Raw genomic sequence first — 17,252 nt, 5'->3', positions numbered from 1 at the left:
CGGGGCCGGGGCCGGGGCCGCGGCCGGGGCCGGGGCAGATCAGCTCCGTGCGGCCGCCTGAATGCAGCCCGCCTGCGGGAGAGGGAAGGGGGAGGCTGGGGCTGTTAAACGCTGCACGTTTCCCGGTCTCTCTCAGCGTTGGGGGATGATTTGGGACTTGTTTTTCTTTCCAAGAAGGGGTTTGGATGCTTTTTCAAGCCTCTTTTCCCTTTCTAGAAAAAATACACTCACCCCTAATATATCATTTATATATATATATATATGTGTGTGTGTGTATGTATAAGAAACCCCGAGCCCTTCTGTTCTTCCCCTCCCTGAGAATGAGAGCATCAGCTATTCAAGCGTATTGATGAACTCCCCCAAAAAGTTTATTAAGAGAAGCGAAAACAAAAGGACTAAAGGCTGCAGGCAACTGGACAGCCAGTTTATAAACTAGGGTCCCATTGTCCCTTGAAGGCAGATGCATGAATACCTCTCAATGGGCTCCTTTGCAGTGACAAGATCAAGCCAGACAACAGCATGTTAAAAGGAAGGAGTGCTGTTTCTCTTTTTCCAACCGAAAGGTCTGTTCCCCCTACTTCTCCTGCATTAATGTACATCTGCAGGGGGAGGAATAAATAGCTGCTTAGGATTTTGTATGTCCGTTGTTTTTTTTTTTTCTTCCTCCTCCTCCTCCTTTCCACCCCGACCCAATGTGCTGCTGCTTTGCACCATATGCTACAGATCAGACCCCCAAACCTCTGCGAGCCAGTCGGCTGAGATGATGGCCAGCAGCAGCAAAGTTTTTGTTGTTGTTGTTAAAATGGCGATTTAGGGCCTGCTTGTTTAAGGGTCCTCTTGAGGTTTAAATTAAATAATAGGGTTGTTTTTGGCTTGGAGGTTTGTTTTTTTTAGGGGGGGTTGGTTTAGGGTTTTTTTAAGGCTGATATTTGATTTTTTGGGAAATACTGGGTACATTGGAAAGAGGGGTAGAGGGGAGCGGTAATTGTAGAAGTGGTTTTAAAATCAGCGCCTGGTGCATCCTTTTCCCATGGCAGAGATGATTCAGGCCAACTGGCTCTTTGGGGCAAAGACAGGAGGCTGAGGGGAGAGGGAGACGTGGAGTAAGAATGTGGCAAGAAAGAAATAGGGCAGCAGGAATAGTGCAGGGGCTTTAACATCACCGATCCAGAGAAGTTGCCTCATCCCATGTGCAACTGCATCAAAACAGGTTTGGGGGCTTCCCACGGTATTGAGCAATTAAGCAACAGTGCTGTACGAGACCCCGATTTTGGACCACCGGCCCTCTTTCAGCAGGAGAAATGCAGAGGGTGAAAGCCAGGCCCCTCGTGAAGTTAAGGGGTAGTTTTGGCATCAACTTCAGTACAGCTAGGCTTTCACCCAGGGTCGGCTGCTGCTACTTCCACTAGTGTGTCCGTGTCGCTGGGAAAATGAATTGTTCCCAATTTCTAATGCTGGATCTAAGAAGAGAACCGGGTTCAGAGAGTGGCCAGGCAAATTCAGAGGAGGAGTGGAGCGGTATTTTGGTAGCACGATTTTAATATCAGCGTTGAATCGCTTCTTACACACTCTATAACTCCCGTCTCTTTTTAAAATCTCGTTGACCTGTGCGTATCCCTGCATTTCCCCTCGAGCCTTTCTACACACTCTCCCATCTCTCCTGCTGACTTAGCTAAGGTTAAATTTTAAAAGTGTGTGTGTGGTGGGGGAGTGTGCTAATAATTTTGCATTTACGTTTTATGATGCATGGGGATTGTAGCTCTTGCACGGCAGAACCACTGTGAGAAGAGCAGATCTTGTAATACTTTTGCCCTCAAAATAGCTTATAACAAAAAATAGCCCATGAGAGATTTCAGGTTGCCAGAAAGCCGTCATTTTTTTGTCTTGAGATCTCCAGCCTGAACTAAAGACTTTATTTATTGTTTAAGTTCTTCCAAGTTTCCTTTGTCAATCTGAAGGGTCCCCGTGATCCCCATCTGCATGCATCACAGATAGGCGCAGGACTAGGCTCTGCTTTCGGCTCCATCGGTGCAAATTTGGAGCGACTCCACCGGGAGCCCTGCCCGGTGGGTGCTTCTTGGCCAGTAGCTGCCTGAGAGGGTGCGGAGGCGAGAAGGTCTTGCAGTGATAATTCACATGATGGATTGCTACAGTTACACTCTGGTGATCGCTAGGCCATATGCCTGTTTACACAATCCTAACGAGAGACAGCTCTGAGTGCCGGGTTGGAAGGTCAACTGATGATAATAATAAAAAAAAAAATCACACATCCCTTTCTCCTCCTCAATGGAACAGTTGCTATTTCATGGCTGACTAAAGTCAAACTTCCCTCAAGGGGGTTCTGTGACTTATGACCCTTGTAACCTGTACTTAGCGCTTTCAAAAAGGACAAGTACCCCTAGAGAGATGACCTGAGCAGAGACTAAATCACAAGGGCAAACTGAGGCTATAAAAAAAAAAGCAGCGACGGGGGAGGAAAAAGAAATACTGAGCGAAAAACCAGAAGAGTTTCCCAGTTAGGGAGACATCGGCTCAAATTAATTAGTTCAATGGTATCCGAAGAACTGCGCTCATCCCACACCCAAATGCCTAGCAGAAAGGACCAAACACTTGTATCGAGTTTATGCAGCTCTCGTGCTATTTATGCCGCAGAACGAAGGGCCTGAATTGTTTCAGTGCATCAATGTGACCTTATTCCTTGTCTCTCGGAGGAGTCAAAAGTGGAGTTGATCTTGCCCAGAGCCTGACTTGCGGTACTTCGCAGGATTGGGCCTCTATTTCCTGCAGAGTCTGGCATGCCAACTGCAACCCCAAATGTTATACAGAGTGGTACAATAATTGCAGAGTTAAATAACAAGGCATAAGCACAGGGACATGCTCCTAGAAGCTACCGTGCCTGGTACATTGAGACAGAGGCATTTAAAAAGCTAGAAGAAAAGAAAGGCCTTCAGCTGGGACTTGAAGCAGCCCAGTTTTGCAGAAGCCTGCCTTTGGGAGCTGGCGGGAGGCACGTTGTGCATCGCTTTGTGGACAGATGATTTTTTGCTCCCCTGGCCAGAGGTACACTTCCCTCTGCTCCGGATTTGGGGAGGGTCAGTACTTCTGACAGCAAAACCTGAGTGTAAGCCACCCTTGGCAATTCAGGGATTTTCACCTTAAAACTCTTTTTGAGTTTGCGACAGGTTCAAAAAAAAAAGAGGGGCACAGTCCCCCACCACCAGCAATCCTCCCCCTCCTTCAAAACCCGCCTCTATATACGTGCCCAATCCTGGTTGTCACTTGTATGAGTAAAGCAAGCAGAATGCAGTCTTATGCGAGAAGAAATTACGGTCTTGGCCCTGAAAACAAATGCCTGCATGCTTCATTTTGCTCACTTGAAGAGCCCCATTGACTTCACTGGACACACTCGCTTGCACAACGCTCAGCACGTGCAGACGTGTTTGTAGGAGCTGGAGCCGCAGGTTCTGTTTGGGGGTTTTGCAAAGACCTTGGTATTTGTATGTGGGTTTTTCATCGGGCTCCCTGGCCTCAAGGAGCCGTGAGTTGAGCCAAAATAAGACGAAGGACTAAAATGAGGTGAGACAGACAGATTTTGTGTAATATCTGCCCCAGAAGTCTCTACCTGAGGCATTAAAAGAGCCCCGAAAAACATAAACACAGAGACTCAAGCCCCCTTATTCACACAGGAGAGACCGGCGACCACGCCAATTAGCAGATTTCCAAACTTCCCATTTCACTGCTCACAGGATTATCACTTGTTGCCAATTCCAAACCAGCAGGTGTTTTTTAGCTATTTATGATCACTGTTATTTATACAGTGCCATTGGTGTGCCTGGCACTTTGCAGACAAATACGAATGAGAGCCAGCCTCTCCCCTGAGAAGATACCAAACTAAATTAGACTTAACACAGCAAATGCCAGTAATACCCAGTACATGGGAGGGGGGAGAGGTTCAAACCCACAAAGACCATGCAAGCTGCAAATACAAAATCCTGCACTGTGCTATTTATTTATTTATTTAAGTTTCTTTTTGGATCTAAAACAAATATATCAAATCATATTAAAACTGGTGGACAGCATCCAGAAGGAGGGCTGGAGCAGAGCGAGTATGTCGGGCTGGCGTGCAGTTATGCTAGTAAATGCTGTTGTTTCTACTATGTTGTTTGATTTGTTCCAGTCAAAATGGAGCCCCCTTCATGCCAGATTTTTGACATAGCAAGAGCCTGTCCCTGCTCCAAAGAGCTTACAGTGCAAATAGGCAAGATAAGGAGTAGGAGGGCAGCCAAAGCAAAGGGACTTGCCCAAGATGATACAAAAGATCAGTAGCAGAGAGCTGGGAGGTGGACTCAGGTGTTTTTCGGACCTCAGTGCACGCTCACTTATTTTTTGGCTTTGAATACTGCAGCTTTCACACAGGCACGTCCCTCTGACATCGGTGGACATTTTGCCCGCAGATCTCAGGATATGGCCTTTGGTTGTCATCAGTGGCTCATAGGGCCTCACGTTGCCACAAAGCATTGCCTTCTCCAACGAAAAGAAGGGTACAGAAAAACCCAGCCCTGCACACCGGCTGGTTAGCAGATTTTATACTGATTCTGTTTGTCCAGAGCATGCTCCAAGTTTTGAAAATCAAATGCCCACCCCCTAGTTAGTCCGAAAAACCAGGTCAGCTGAGATGGAGCCGGTTTTTTGCTTGGGTACCACAGGGGTTGGCGTGGTGTGAGATGCAAAAGGAGAAACCCCTCCTGTGACTGTGTGGAGCAAGCCCGTCCCTGCTGTAAAGCTGTATAAACTGGGCTTAAGGGTTTTTTTTTTTCCTCCTCCTCCCCCAGGAATGTTTAAATGATTTTGGATTTTAATGCAGGGCCTGGAGCTCATTCCACCGTATTCATGGCATCAAACAAGAGCCTGCTGCCCCCAGCTGGGTTCCTCGAACTTAGAAGCAAAGCTCAACTCAATATTACCTCAATTAATTAACTAAAGAGACAATGGCTTTTGAGGTCTCACCTCTGTTTCCAGGGAGGGGGGTCTTTTGGCGGAGACCTGCCATAAACTCATTCAGGGCTCCAGCAAGGAGCCGTAGGGGGAAGAGTTAAATGACACTATTTACTTGTTTACCAAGACAATTTATGTCTTATTTGGTTTTTCCCATCCCCCTTCTCTTCTGCAGCATTAAAAACTCTGTTGGGGGTGATGTATGGGGTGGGGGGAAGGAGCATCAAAGCATATTCCCATCTTTAAAAATACCACTGCTTCATAGCATTTGGTATCTTCATTTTTTTAAAAATTTTAATTTACCAAAAAAAAAAAAACTTTTTGAAGCTTTCCAGGTTCAATATAACAAATCTGAGCTTTGATGCTTGAAAAGGGCCCATAAAGAGCTACAGGCAACATCACAGCTAACCAAAAAAAAAATTGTTTCAAGGCTCCCGTGAGCACTTGTATCTGTTCTGAATGTTGTGGATTTTATTTTTTCTTTGCAAGAGAGTAGTGAATAAGTGTTCAGTGGCTTTTTCCCACTCTTGGGCCGATGCAGCCTATTTTGTAGACAAATAAAACCCTTCTGAAAGGGTATTATGAAATGCAATTAGCTAGAAAAGCTATCTAGGAATTTGTCTGGCCCTTGTCCCCATGGCATCTGAGCACCTTTATGATCATTAAAGAGGTTTAGTCCGTAATAGTTCTGCAAGGTAAGGAACTTTTTCATAGGCGAAGAAACTAAGGCATCGGGTAGATTGGGCAAGTCGCCTAATGTCACAGACAGGGTCTGCACCTAAAATGGGAGCTGAATCTCTACTCCTTGGGTCCTTCCTATTTGCTAATCTACTAGCTGCCAAGGTTATACATTGGCCACTCCTTTTGCTTTGGCATAGCTAATAATCAGACTTCCACTGATTCACATCAGCTGCAGATCTAGCCCATGGACTGCAGACACGAGGAGGGTCTTGTGGACCATCAGGTCCATAACACTTGGCATCTGAATCCCCTTTGTGTAATTATTTGGTCTAGCCTCTCCAGGACTGGAACGTCAATGATTTGGCAAATTATTCCACTGCTTGACTAACTTTATTGTTGAAAGCTGTCCTCTTGGACACCAGTAGCAGACCTCTTCAGGGCTGTTCTGGAAAGTGCAGGGACACCAGTAAGAGGGTCTGCACATGTGAGGAAATTATAACCTATCTCAAAAGCGGCTTCGTATGGACCACAGAGAATTCAGCCTTTCCCCCCACACCCTTCTATAAATACCGGTCACGTCGTCACTGCCCCAAATGCATGTCATTAGGCTTGATGTGTGCACTTTTGAGTGTTGGGGCATGTGCAGCCCCGCAAAATAAGATATTCACTTTTAGAGGGTTGATTTAGCCACTTTCAAAATGTTAGTTCATGTCAACTCATGTCCCAAACCTGCAATGACTTGTGCAAGTGCTTACATTCATGTGTATGAGGACTTCCCATGGCTTCCAAGGCACAGTGGCCAGAGAAGATGCTTCCCGCAGAATCTCATTTCAAAATTACTTGCAGTTGAAATATTGATCATTAGCTCAGTGATTGAAGTGAAATCTCCTAGGCTTTGAAGGCTGCACTTTGGAGCCCATCTTAAATGCTCTTCGTTCTCATCAAGGTTTACAGACCAGATTCCTAGCTGATGTCTACTGACATACTTTCACTGAAGTGGATGGGGCCATTCTAATCTATATTAAATGAGGATTTGGCCTCTTAAATCTGAACTGTAGCATCAAGAAGCAGGGGAGCTCTTCCTTCCCTCTTCTCAGAGGTTCAGTTAGCCTGCAATCGTACAACCTTGCACTGGGATCCCGTCTACTTCCTACAGGCAGGTGCCTAGTGGATGTGGAACTAGATTCAGAGTCCAAAGATGGGAAATTAACCTCGGCTCTGCTACTGGTCAGCTTTGTGACCTCAGGCACATTGCTTTACTTCGCTATTGCTCATTGCTCTTCCTGTTTCACCTACTTAGATGGTGAGCTCTATGGATCAGAGTCTTTCTTACAGTGTACTTGTTCGGTGCCTCGCACAACGGGCCACAAATCTTGGTAGTGGTGTCTAGTCCTATCATCATAGAAACAAGAAATAACGGCACGTTTTAGTGGTGGCCTGGATTAGCTGGTGGATGGAGGAACTATCTAGGTGCTAGGAGAGGCAATTTCACTCAATCGATAGGGGACTTGAGTCAGCACTGGACTAACGCTCCTCCACCTTGGTCCTAGCAGATCATCTGTTTCTTGTGTGTTAAACAAGGTATCCCAACAATTCCTCTCCCTCCCATGGCTCAGTACAGTTGGGGGGGTTGCTCTGGTGTCCGACCTCGTTCCCAGCTGGGATGGTTTACAGACCGTCCTCCGCGGTTCCCATCAGATGCTCTGTTGTTCCCTTCAGGCTGAGGAGTTACCGCCCAGTGTTACACTGCGTTGCATCCTGCACCAGAGGCGGCTGCATTTTAGTCCAGGGTGACAAGATCTCTCTGCACAGTCTGTCTATCTTTCAGTCTTGTAAAGTGTGTGGCAATCCCTTGGAAGGAGAATGATTGGGAAAGGCATAACAGCTTGGCATCATGATTAAGGTTAACTATAATGGTTACATGTGTAGCCTTTCTAAATAATAACGATAAATCCTTCCATAGTGGCTCAAGTGTGGTTAATGGCTCTTGTAAGGCCTCGCTGTCCTGAACTATTCCTTCCCGTCGGCCACATCCAAGTCTGCGATCTTTATTTGGCACTTTGAAGGTTGGGCAAGATGGCCTATGATAAATACGCCGGGACAAGATGTGACATAGCAAGGACTGGTGTCTCCTCTCTCTGGGGAACTTTTAGCCTTGATGAGAGCCATGTGACTTTACGATTTCCACTTCCCGACTTTCCGGTCATAAATATAGCAACGGAGCTGTTTTCAAGAGCCAGCTTGGCTCTTCTGGGAGAAAACAACCACATTGGTTATCAGTTCTTCGCGTGGTGTCGATTCACTGTGTCGCTGAGGATCTGGGAACTGGTGGAGCTGTTGGGAAGGTTATTGCAAGCGCTCCTCTCCTGTCCCGCCGCCACTTAGCTCCGGGTAGAGGTGACCTCTCCAGTAAAGACAGGACGTTGAGGGCTGGCTCGGTGTCGAGACCATTACATTACTGAGACTACCAAATTATAATTGCTTAAACCTATGGATTTGGGACACAGATTGTTCCCTGAGGCACTCAGCTGAGACCAAACAACTCATTGCATCTGAAACTTCAGTTTGGACTCCAGCCAGAAACCCGAGGCAGGCCATTTATTCAGAAGACGGTAAAATAAAAAAGGATGTCTTGTTTATTGGTTAAGCCACCTGGCTCCCTTTTCCCATCAGGCAATACTTAAGATGATGTACCTTTAAGTGAAGCAAGGGAGTGGGGGGACTGGAAGCGCTTCAGAAATGTAAATGCCTTCCATTTGTTTATAATTTTATACCCCAACATGTAACCTGAACCTGATGGAGTCAATAAAGAACCAAACCTCTGCATGTTTCCTACCTCAAAAATACTGGAGCAGGTCCAGGGCTCTCGAAGGCAAATGATTCCAAAAACCCGAAAGGGCAAGAAGAAGGAATTAAAAAAAGAAGCCCGACTGTTTGTGTTCTTCTTTTTTTTCTTTCTTTCTTTCTTTTCCTTTCCCCAAGTTTTGAATGACTGCCCTTACTTGTTCTCCAACATCAATGGGCGACCAATGCATTCTCAGGAGCGTAGCCAGCTAGTTACGAAGAGCGCCCCACAATTTACAAATAATTACATTTGCGCCAAGGAGTTTTGAGAACAGAAACCAATTCTAAAGGAACGCAATTCCTCCGGTCTGAGAAATACAGTTTGTTGTAACATCTTTTTTTTTTTTTTTTTTTTTTTAAGGGGTTAATTTTTTTTTAAATGATACGTATAAGTCCAAAACTCAGGCAGCGCTAGTTTGTCTTATTGCATAGGTTTTGGTGGCGATGAAATTGCGGATCTATTTTGCCTCGAGCAGTCCTGTACAATGAGCTTTTATGCCGGGTGAAATCCACTTGCGGAAAAGGGAGGCTGATTAAACCTGCAAGCTTCAGATCGACATTTTGGATGCCTCGCAATTTAAGGGGTGGGTGCATCCGAAGGGTTTGGTTCAGGCAATTATAATGACACAGACTGTTCAAGGCATTTTGGATCCGGGTCCAAAGGCCTATCCCACCCAGCATTTGTTCCTCTCCTGTCCTTGTCAGTGGTGAAGCAGACAGGAAGGTGCATGGCCATGTGCAGTTTGCAATGGAGTAAGCTTGAGTAAAATAAGGGGAAATGTCTTCAGGATAAAAACATTTCACTGCATTTTTTACTTCTGCTTCTACTTGTCCTTCTTGCCCACAGACAGCACTCAGGAAAGGACAACAGGGAGGGCAAAGCCCTCCAGGGTTAATAGTTTGCCACGTAAGTCCCTTTCTTTAACATGGGCTTTATTTTGAAACTTTCCTGAAAAGCAAAAAGCGCCCTGCTGCCATCATGGACATACAATAAAGTATGTCAGCCCCCACACAACCAGCACAGCTTGGATTGCAAGCTCATGGTTTTGTGCTATGATTGTACAGCTCCTGACATGGGGAGGGCCTGGGCTGTGACAGGGTTTGCTACCATCGCAGACAGAAAAATAATAATGCAGCAAACAAACTTTGGTCCTTGCACCAGAGATGTGAGTATATGCACATAACAGCTCCATGCAAATGTACAGAATCGAGGTTCTTTGGGTAAATCCGATCTCTTTTATTAGACCAACTCAAAAGATAATAAAAGAGATCAGATTTACCCAAAGAACCTTGTCTGCCTATGTCCTTGGACCCACACAGCTACCACCGACACCCCTGTCTCGAACTGATGCCTACATATACGCTGCTCTACATCTCTTAAAATGGCTATAGAGATGGGCATCATCTTCTGGCCCAGACTGTCCTCTTGATGTGACCTGCCAGAACTCAGCCCTTTCCCATCCCGGATAGTTTTCTGCTCCATTTCCAATCTGCAGGAGCTGCACTAGCGGAGCCGGTGCCACGAAGGGAGACTGAGTTGCAGCAGCGATTAATGAACCAGCTGCAAGGCTGCCAGATTCCCAAAGGTTGATGCCCTGTTGTCACTGTCCTGTGAATCCAGAGGTGCACGTACACCTCTGTCGTATTCGAGTCAACTGAGCGATCTTTAATCTGGGCATGGGCTGGGTCAGCTCTGCCCCTTTTCCTGGGAGGAAGGAGCAGGGAAACACATTGTCCTCTCCGCTGCCTGCTTTCCATACTAAGTTCACCAGAGCAGAGGGGGTCTCACCCTGAAGCGCTTGGACCTTGTTAGTTCGGTTTTTATACTCGGTTCCTTGCTTGGAGTTAATTGTCAGCTGGGGGGTTAAGTGATCCCAATGCACCCCCTGCTAGGGGGACTTGCCTCCCTTTTCCAAAGCCATCCACCCCCCCCAAGTAACACGCTTTAAAAGCAGGCCCTCTAACAGGCCCTCTGCATCTTTCCCCCCTCTCTCTCTCTCTTTTTTTTTGGCTAACTTTATCACCGCACGAGCATGCCTCGAAGTGTCAGCTTGACATAATATGTAACAGTAATTAAGAAATAAGCCTCTTGCCCGGTTTCACAGCAATCATTTAGCTAAGTAACTACCATGGTCCAGTGCCTCAAAAATCACCATTAGCCCACGCCACTTATGGCCATAAAATTTCTTGTTTTCTGCTTTTCATCGGACTCACCCTGGAATCTTCGTTTTGCTTTATTTATACATTTGCACTCAAACAATGGCAATAAACCCATTCCCAGAGTGTTGCAAATCAGAAATTTGTCCACATTTTTTCCACCACCTTCCTGGGTGAAGCTGCCTTTTGCTTGGGAACGGCGGTAGCTGGAGCCAGCTGGGAGAGGGGGCAGGGTGTCGCATGTAGATTGATCGGTGCTGTTGGAAGTTGTTGGGATGGGGCAGGGAGGGGGAGCTGGAAGAATCTGGCATGAAAAGGCAGTTTGTGGTGACAGGAGTTTCTTTTGAAAGACCAGATTGAATCAGACCTGAGGGGGGGAAAAAGAAACGGCTGCTGCCTGCGAGGAGTTTTATCTCCGTTTTTTCCCCTCCCGCCATCAAGAGTTAAGTCGCTTGTTGTTCTTTTTATTTAATTTGTCCTTTAATGTTTAAGCTGGAAGAAATAAACAATAGGTCCCGCCGACGGGGTCGAAGCTCTGAAGTCTTCATTCGGCCCTTGCTCGGTCCTCGCCAGTCCCTGAGCCAGGCCCTCGGCTGGCATAAAGCAGCAGGGCTCCACTGGTTTCAATGAAACGCGGCCCGTTGACAGCACGGGAGAATTTGGCCCAGACATGGCAATTTTGCCTGTATAATTAAGGCGCTATGTCACGGTGAACTCAGTGGACCAGATCCTGATACCATCATGCACGCCGAGCCGCTTCATTTGCACAACTTGCAAAGCAAAGAGCTTCTTACCGCACTTATCTGGCCTCGCCACCTTAGCAGCTGAGCGGCGTGCCTGCAAGGTAGGGATGGGTTATTCCCGTCTCTGGATTGTGAACGGACAGGGAAGCAAACTGAGGCTGGGCTGGCCTTTTTGTAGTGCCAGTTCCTCATTCATACTGTACTATCTGACTCCTATTCCAGTCTATGGAGCTACTACAGCTGTACTGTGGCACCAGAATAAACGCCTGGTCATTTGCCCTATTGGGCTTCAATGCAAGTCTTTGTCCAGCTCTTACAAACTAGGGACAGAATAAGGACTGCAGGGTTTGAACTAGAAAGACCCAAGTTACTTCAATCCTCCAGTGCTTGGAGCATTTTAAGACTGAACAAAATGCTAAGATAAGAAGTGGGCCAGGCCTTTCCAAAGAAGAAATTCCTCTTAGCAGTCCCGCGATTCAGCGCAATCCCGAGTTGGAGGAGAAGGGCAGTAGGTGGTTGACGATCTGTTAATCCGATTGTAACACTCTCCCCTGGCAGTTTCCAATCCATCCAGGACTGCCACTAAAATGATGATCCTCTCTTGGCCTTCCCGGCTCCCAGGAATCGTAGAAAAAGAGATCTATAAGGGACCTCAGGTTGTCAGCTACTCCAGCCCCTGCTCACGGCAGGACTATCCCTGTCTAAACCATCCCAGCCAAGTGCTTGTCTAACGTGCTCTTGACAACTTCCAAGGATGGAGATTCGATATCTTTGTCTCAAATATCTTCACCGGATTCCCTGCCACTCACTGCATCAGATTCAAGCTCTTGTTTTTTTCCCGTACGCACTCGGGGACTCCAGATCTCCACTGCCCTTCCTTTTTGCTCCCTGCGCTTCACCTATCTTCCCTCTTGATTGTTCCCTTCCTCCCTCCTCTTGTTCTTCCTGCAAACAGGATCCCAGCAAGTTATCCTTGTCGTCCTTGTTTTAAGTGACCTTTCTCTAGGAACCACCCCTTCGCCTCCGTGCTTGTGTTGCTGTCTCATATTTTGAGTATAATTAGGTTTTGCAAAGACAAATGAACCCGGCAAAGTCTTATGCGGTGTTAGGCAGAATAGGGATTTTAGATTGTAAACTCAGGAAATACGGTTTGACTCGATGGAACCGGTTCCCGATTCCCGGGAAAAGTCCCAAGTCACTCAACTTTTATGGAGGACAAGTGAGATCAGACTTTGGCCTGGTGTCTGTACATTCATGATACTACCTAAAACTTGAGTCTTGCAAGGAAGTGCTCATGGATTCAGCTCCTTTTGGGGACAGTGACACTGGGTACGTGCATCTTTTTGTCCATATGAATCAGATTTCAGGATTGGCACCTACATTAATGATACTGTCTATACCTGCCAGCTGCCATTCTGGTTGCAATGAACCAATTGCTGTGTGAACTAACCCCTCTGCAAGAGTTTTCCTTTTTGTGTGCGTGTGTAACAGAAGGTGCCTTTATCTGATTTTCCGAAGGCAAAAGCAAATGTGATCTATTTATATTGTATAAAATAGATATAATGATACATTTTACAGTCCTACTCCAAACAGGCTTTGGGTTGCACCACGGGCAGCTGGGATAATACTGAGCTGCTTCTCAGAAGGCCCTGAAAGAAGTTGGCTGGCCAGCACATGCCCTGCGGCAGGGAAACGGGGAGTTGTGAAGCCCTTTTGGGCAGGCTGCAAGGGAGAAATCGGTTTTTACCACTGACTGCAGCCCGTGTTTAAAGGCAGCTGATAATAAGGGGGAAGAGGGAAGTGTGTTTGAGAGTCCCCCCCATATCTGCCTGTCTCCCTCAGCCTGTGACCCCTGAGCCAAGTCTTCCTCCCTGTCACCTGCCAGACTCTACCTGGGCATCTTTATCCCCTTCTCTCCTCTTTGCCTCCTTCCAGTCATGGGGGTGCAGCTCCTGGGACCTCTTCACCCCCCCCTCAATGCTACCTGAAGCTGCATTACCTTCCTGGGTCTCTGCCCCACAGCAAAAATAGCTTCATGCACTGCCGGTGCTGACCTCCGTGGAGCCGGGCTTCTGCCGCTTGCATGTGTCTGGCACTCAGCACTGGGCAGCCCTGTCCTGCAAGAGTCAGTAGGTAAAGCACAGGGGTGGGGGCTGCCAGCCTGGGGGAGACCGGAGATGCTTTTATTTTAGTTCAAAACTAAAGCCTTTTCCCGAGTCCTGGGAGACGTGGCTATTAGCACTCCCGTTGCCCCTCGGTCATGTCGGGAGTCAGCGGGAATGTGGTAAGCACAGACACCCGGAGTCCTGACTCCCAGTCCATCGCCTTAACCACCAGGCGCATCTCCTGTCCCATAATGCACAGGCTATAATCTACTTAGGTTCACATGTGAGCTACATGGGACAGGCACCGCCATTTACTGTACAGCTGTGCAGCACCTTGCACGGGGACCACGTTAGCCTATTTGGCTTCTAGGTCCTTTGCTGGTGATATCACGCTGCATAATTGCTTCAAGACCCCAGCAATTCATCATCATTAAAGCCCTAGGAGTGATGTGTCTTGGAGTTCAGGAAAAGGCCTTGGGTTGGGAATAATTATTACCCCTACATAAAGTGCAGGGGGATACTATAGCACCTTCTATCCTTCATGCAGTGGCAAAAATCAGGAGCAGCCCTACAGACAGACCTACTACAGGCTCCAGAGTTTTATGCGGCTAGTTCTTCCACCAAGGGGGAGCAGCAGTGAGGAAAAGTACCTGCCTGTCAACCTGGCAGGACTATTTTATGGGGTGGTAAACACAGGTTGTTTGGGAAGTTTGCTCCTATCTCAGTAAGGAAAGCAATAGGGACCCCCAGGACCCATGCTGTACCCTTCTCACTCCCCACCAGTGCCTTGCAATGACCCCTGGTATGCTTAGTACCACACTTCCAAGTGACTGCAGGCAGGGTCTGCAGTGTTTCCCTCTCCCCGCATCTGTTCTTCCAAGTCTTCTCTTCCAGGGAAAACAAAAACCACCCAAGTTAGCTCCTGGTCCTGTCCAAAAAATGGGCAGGTGTACAACAAGCTTACATGCATTATTAGCAGCAGATCCATGGGGAGGGAGGGGCTGGGAAGAGTCACTCCAGCAAAAATAGTAGACGAAGACCAGTTGGGTTGTTGCTGGGCTTGTTTCAGAGAACGCTGACGGGTTTGAAAAAAACTCCTTGTTTCTTGTTGTAGTTGTTGTAGTTGTAGGTACCTGGACTTCCTGCAACTCATGGGAGGATGAGTCGGGGGGAGCAGTGGGAGGCAGCTTTTCCCTGGCGTATGGTCCATCTGTAGTCATACATTTCCATCTCAGCTGGTGTAAATTAGTGTCACTGCACTGATCTACATGAGTACCTGCCGGGCATCTGGCCATTTATTGCAACAAAGCCGCATTGACTTACGCCAACTGGGATCAGGTCCGTTGAATGTCATGGAGTTTTGCTGACCTACATCCGCTGGAGTTTTGGCCCATTGACCAAAGAAGCAATACTCCTTTGCACCAGCTAAGGATCTGGTCCTAAATGGGTTTCTCCATCTTCCTTCCCCTTTTGGTTTTCCCTTGAGATTCCCATTAGTTTGTGCAAATGCTCCTTAAGTCTTCAGCTGCTCTCCTTCTTCAGATTTGCTGGTGAGCAAACCATCTCACCCTCCCTTACCTTTCACCTCTTGATACCGCCTGCATCTCATGTCTCTAGTGGGGTCTTTCTATTTCCTTGAGCTCCTGGTCATGTGTCATCGGCCTCGGATTGCAGCTCTTCAACTTTCCCAGCCTCCCCATGAAAGATGCAACCTTGGCTTTTATGAACTGTTGAGAAGCTCCCAAGAGCCACCATAGAGCAGAGCCACTTGTCTCCATGCTCCGATGAACCACAGAGTCCATAATATAAATGCAAACCCCAAACCCCACTCAGACCCTTGTAAACAGTGTATTCAGCCCTTTCATCTGCCTCCTGCCTTTTTTTTTGTCTCCTTTCCATCTCTTCCGTGCTTCCCCTTTGCTAAATCACCGCGCTGTCTCAATTCCCTTGTGACACAAGCTTAATGCCTGCCACAAAGGTATCTGAGACAGGAACCCAGGGTGTGTCCTCACAATTTTAAATTAAAACAATGCCTCAGACTATTTCACAAAAAAAGACAATTGTTGGTGTTTTAACATCTCAGCGTGGTCAGGCAGGCCAAGATTGGTAGAAGGCCTGACCTTTTTTGTACCATTTGGCCATATTCTGACTATAAACGTAAATGTAGATAGATGATCCTATCTGGAGAAAATCTGATCTTCCTCCAGAGCTTTCATCAGACAACTTTTTTTTTTTTTTTGGTGGGGGTGGGGGTTTGAAATGTTCAGAAGTTGGTATTATTTTCCATTTGTGCAGAAGCCATTCAGTGTCTGGAAGTGGAAAGGCTAGTCATCCATCAGTGCTTTTCATGTCAAATCAGTCCAGTAATTCAACCTGAGGGTCTTCTAATAAGCACCCAAAATGTCGACGCTTTTTCAAACTGAACTTTCATTCTGCGTCTTCTTTTGTGAAGAAAGAAAGGGTAGAAAACTTGGTATAATCCAATAATGAGCTGATGTGGGAAGGAAATGTCCATAATGGTTACAGGGTATTGTGTAATTCTCCACTATAGGATTTTTTTTTAAGTTTCTTCTTCTGAAATGTCTAGCCCTGCAAGCTTTCAGAGACAGGATACTAGATCCGATGGACCATGGGTGATCTGATCCGGTAGAGCAGTTTCTATAAGGATACATCCAGGTGGTTTGCCTGTTGTGAAATGGGAAGCACCGATGAGATTGCAGAGAGGAGCAGATCAAATAAAGAGGAATCAACATACTGTTCACAGTGTATTTCTAAGGAGATTTTGGGGGTTGCCCCAGGTGCCTAGGGACAGGTGTGTTATGAGTGTACGGGTGTGAATTCTGGGAGCTGCTGTCCTTTCTAGTTTCCTTAGCTCTGCTGTGATGCTCTAACACTGTGAGGAGGGTTAAGGAAACATTTCTATCACTTGAGACACAAGCCCTCCCATTGCCTTTCTATAGCGATAGTGTCAAGATGACCTTTCCAGTCCTTCGGCTACAGGCAGGGGTGTCTTCGCAGCATCGTGAAATACTCAGTGGCATTCACAAATCACCCAGATCAGAGGCATTTACATTTGCTGAGATTTTGATTTCATTTCATAGACCTTATTTCATAGACATTAGGGCTGGAAGGGACCTCGGAAGATCATCGAGTCCAGCCCCCAATTTGGTAAATGTCCAGGGAATTTTGTAGCTATGTGCTTGACATCAGGATCCAAAAGGGCAGGTTTCAATCTAACTATCACTGTCTCTAAACTTTTCTTTCAAAACTTTTCTGGAGGTCAGCTCATTTTTGCAAGAACGAAGGCACCCATTTTAGCATGTGGAGGTGATGATTATTTGTGAAAGAAACCATGAAATTGTCCAGGCATGAAATTGCTCTAAGTGAAATTGGGAACATTTTGGGGGGGAGGGTGGTGGGAATCATAGAATCACACAGTCATAATTGTCTGTAACTGGCAAGCACTAGAGCGGATCTGATTTTTTTTTTCTATAAAAAGCAGAGGACAGTGATTGTCCTACACAGTAGCTACGATCAGTGATAGGCTCATCATTCCCTGCAGCTCCCAGTGTGACACTAAAGCTGGTTGCAAATCTCTAGGGCGGGGTCCCTATGCAGTGGGAAGTAAAATGCTGCTTGGGACGATGTCTCCGTGACTCTGAGCAGAGCTGCCATTTCCAGAATGGGCTGCCAAGTGGATCCCAAAGGCTAAACATCCCAGCAGAGC

The 17,252-nt window shown here is 46.8% G+C and overlaps 1 protein-coding gene across 1 annotated transcript in view; it reads left to right on the top strand.

Moving 5' to 3' along the window:
- The window catches only part of PAX7 (paired box 7), a 182,276-nt gene that overhangs the window by 51,897 nt on the left and 113,127 nt on the right, over window positions 1-17,252 (top strand). The window lies entirely within an intron of this gene.

This window comes from Gavialis gangeticus, unplaced genomic scaffold, assembly GCF_001723915.1.
Source record: "Gavialis gangeticus isolate Ggan-Ray unplaced genomic scaffold, GavGan_comp1, whole genome shotgun sequence".
NCBI lineage: Eukaryota > Metazoa > Chordata > Crocodylia > Gavialidae > Gavialis > Gavialis gangeticus.
The sequence above is the reverse complement of the archived record's forward strand: the minus strand, read 5'-3'. Positions and strand labels throughout refer to the sequence as shown.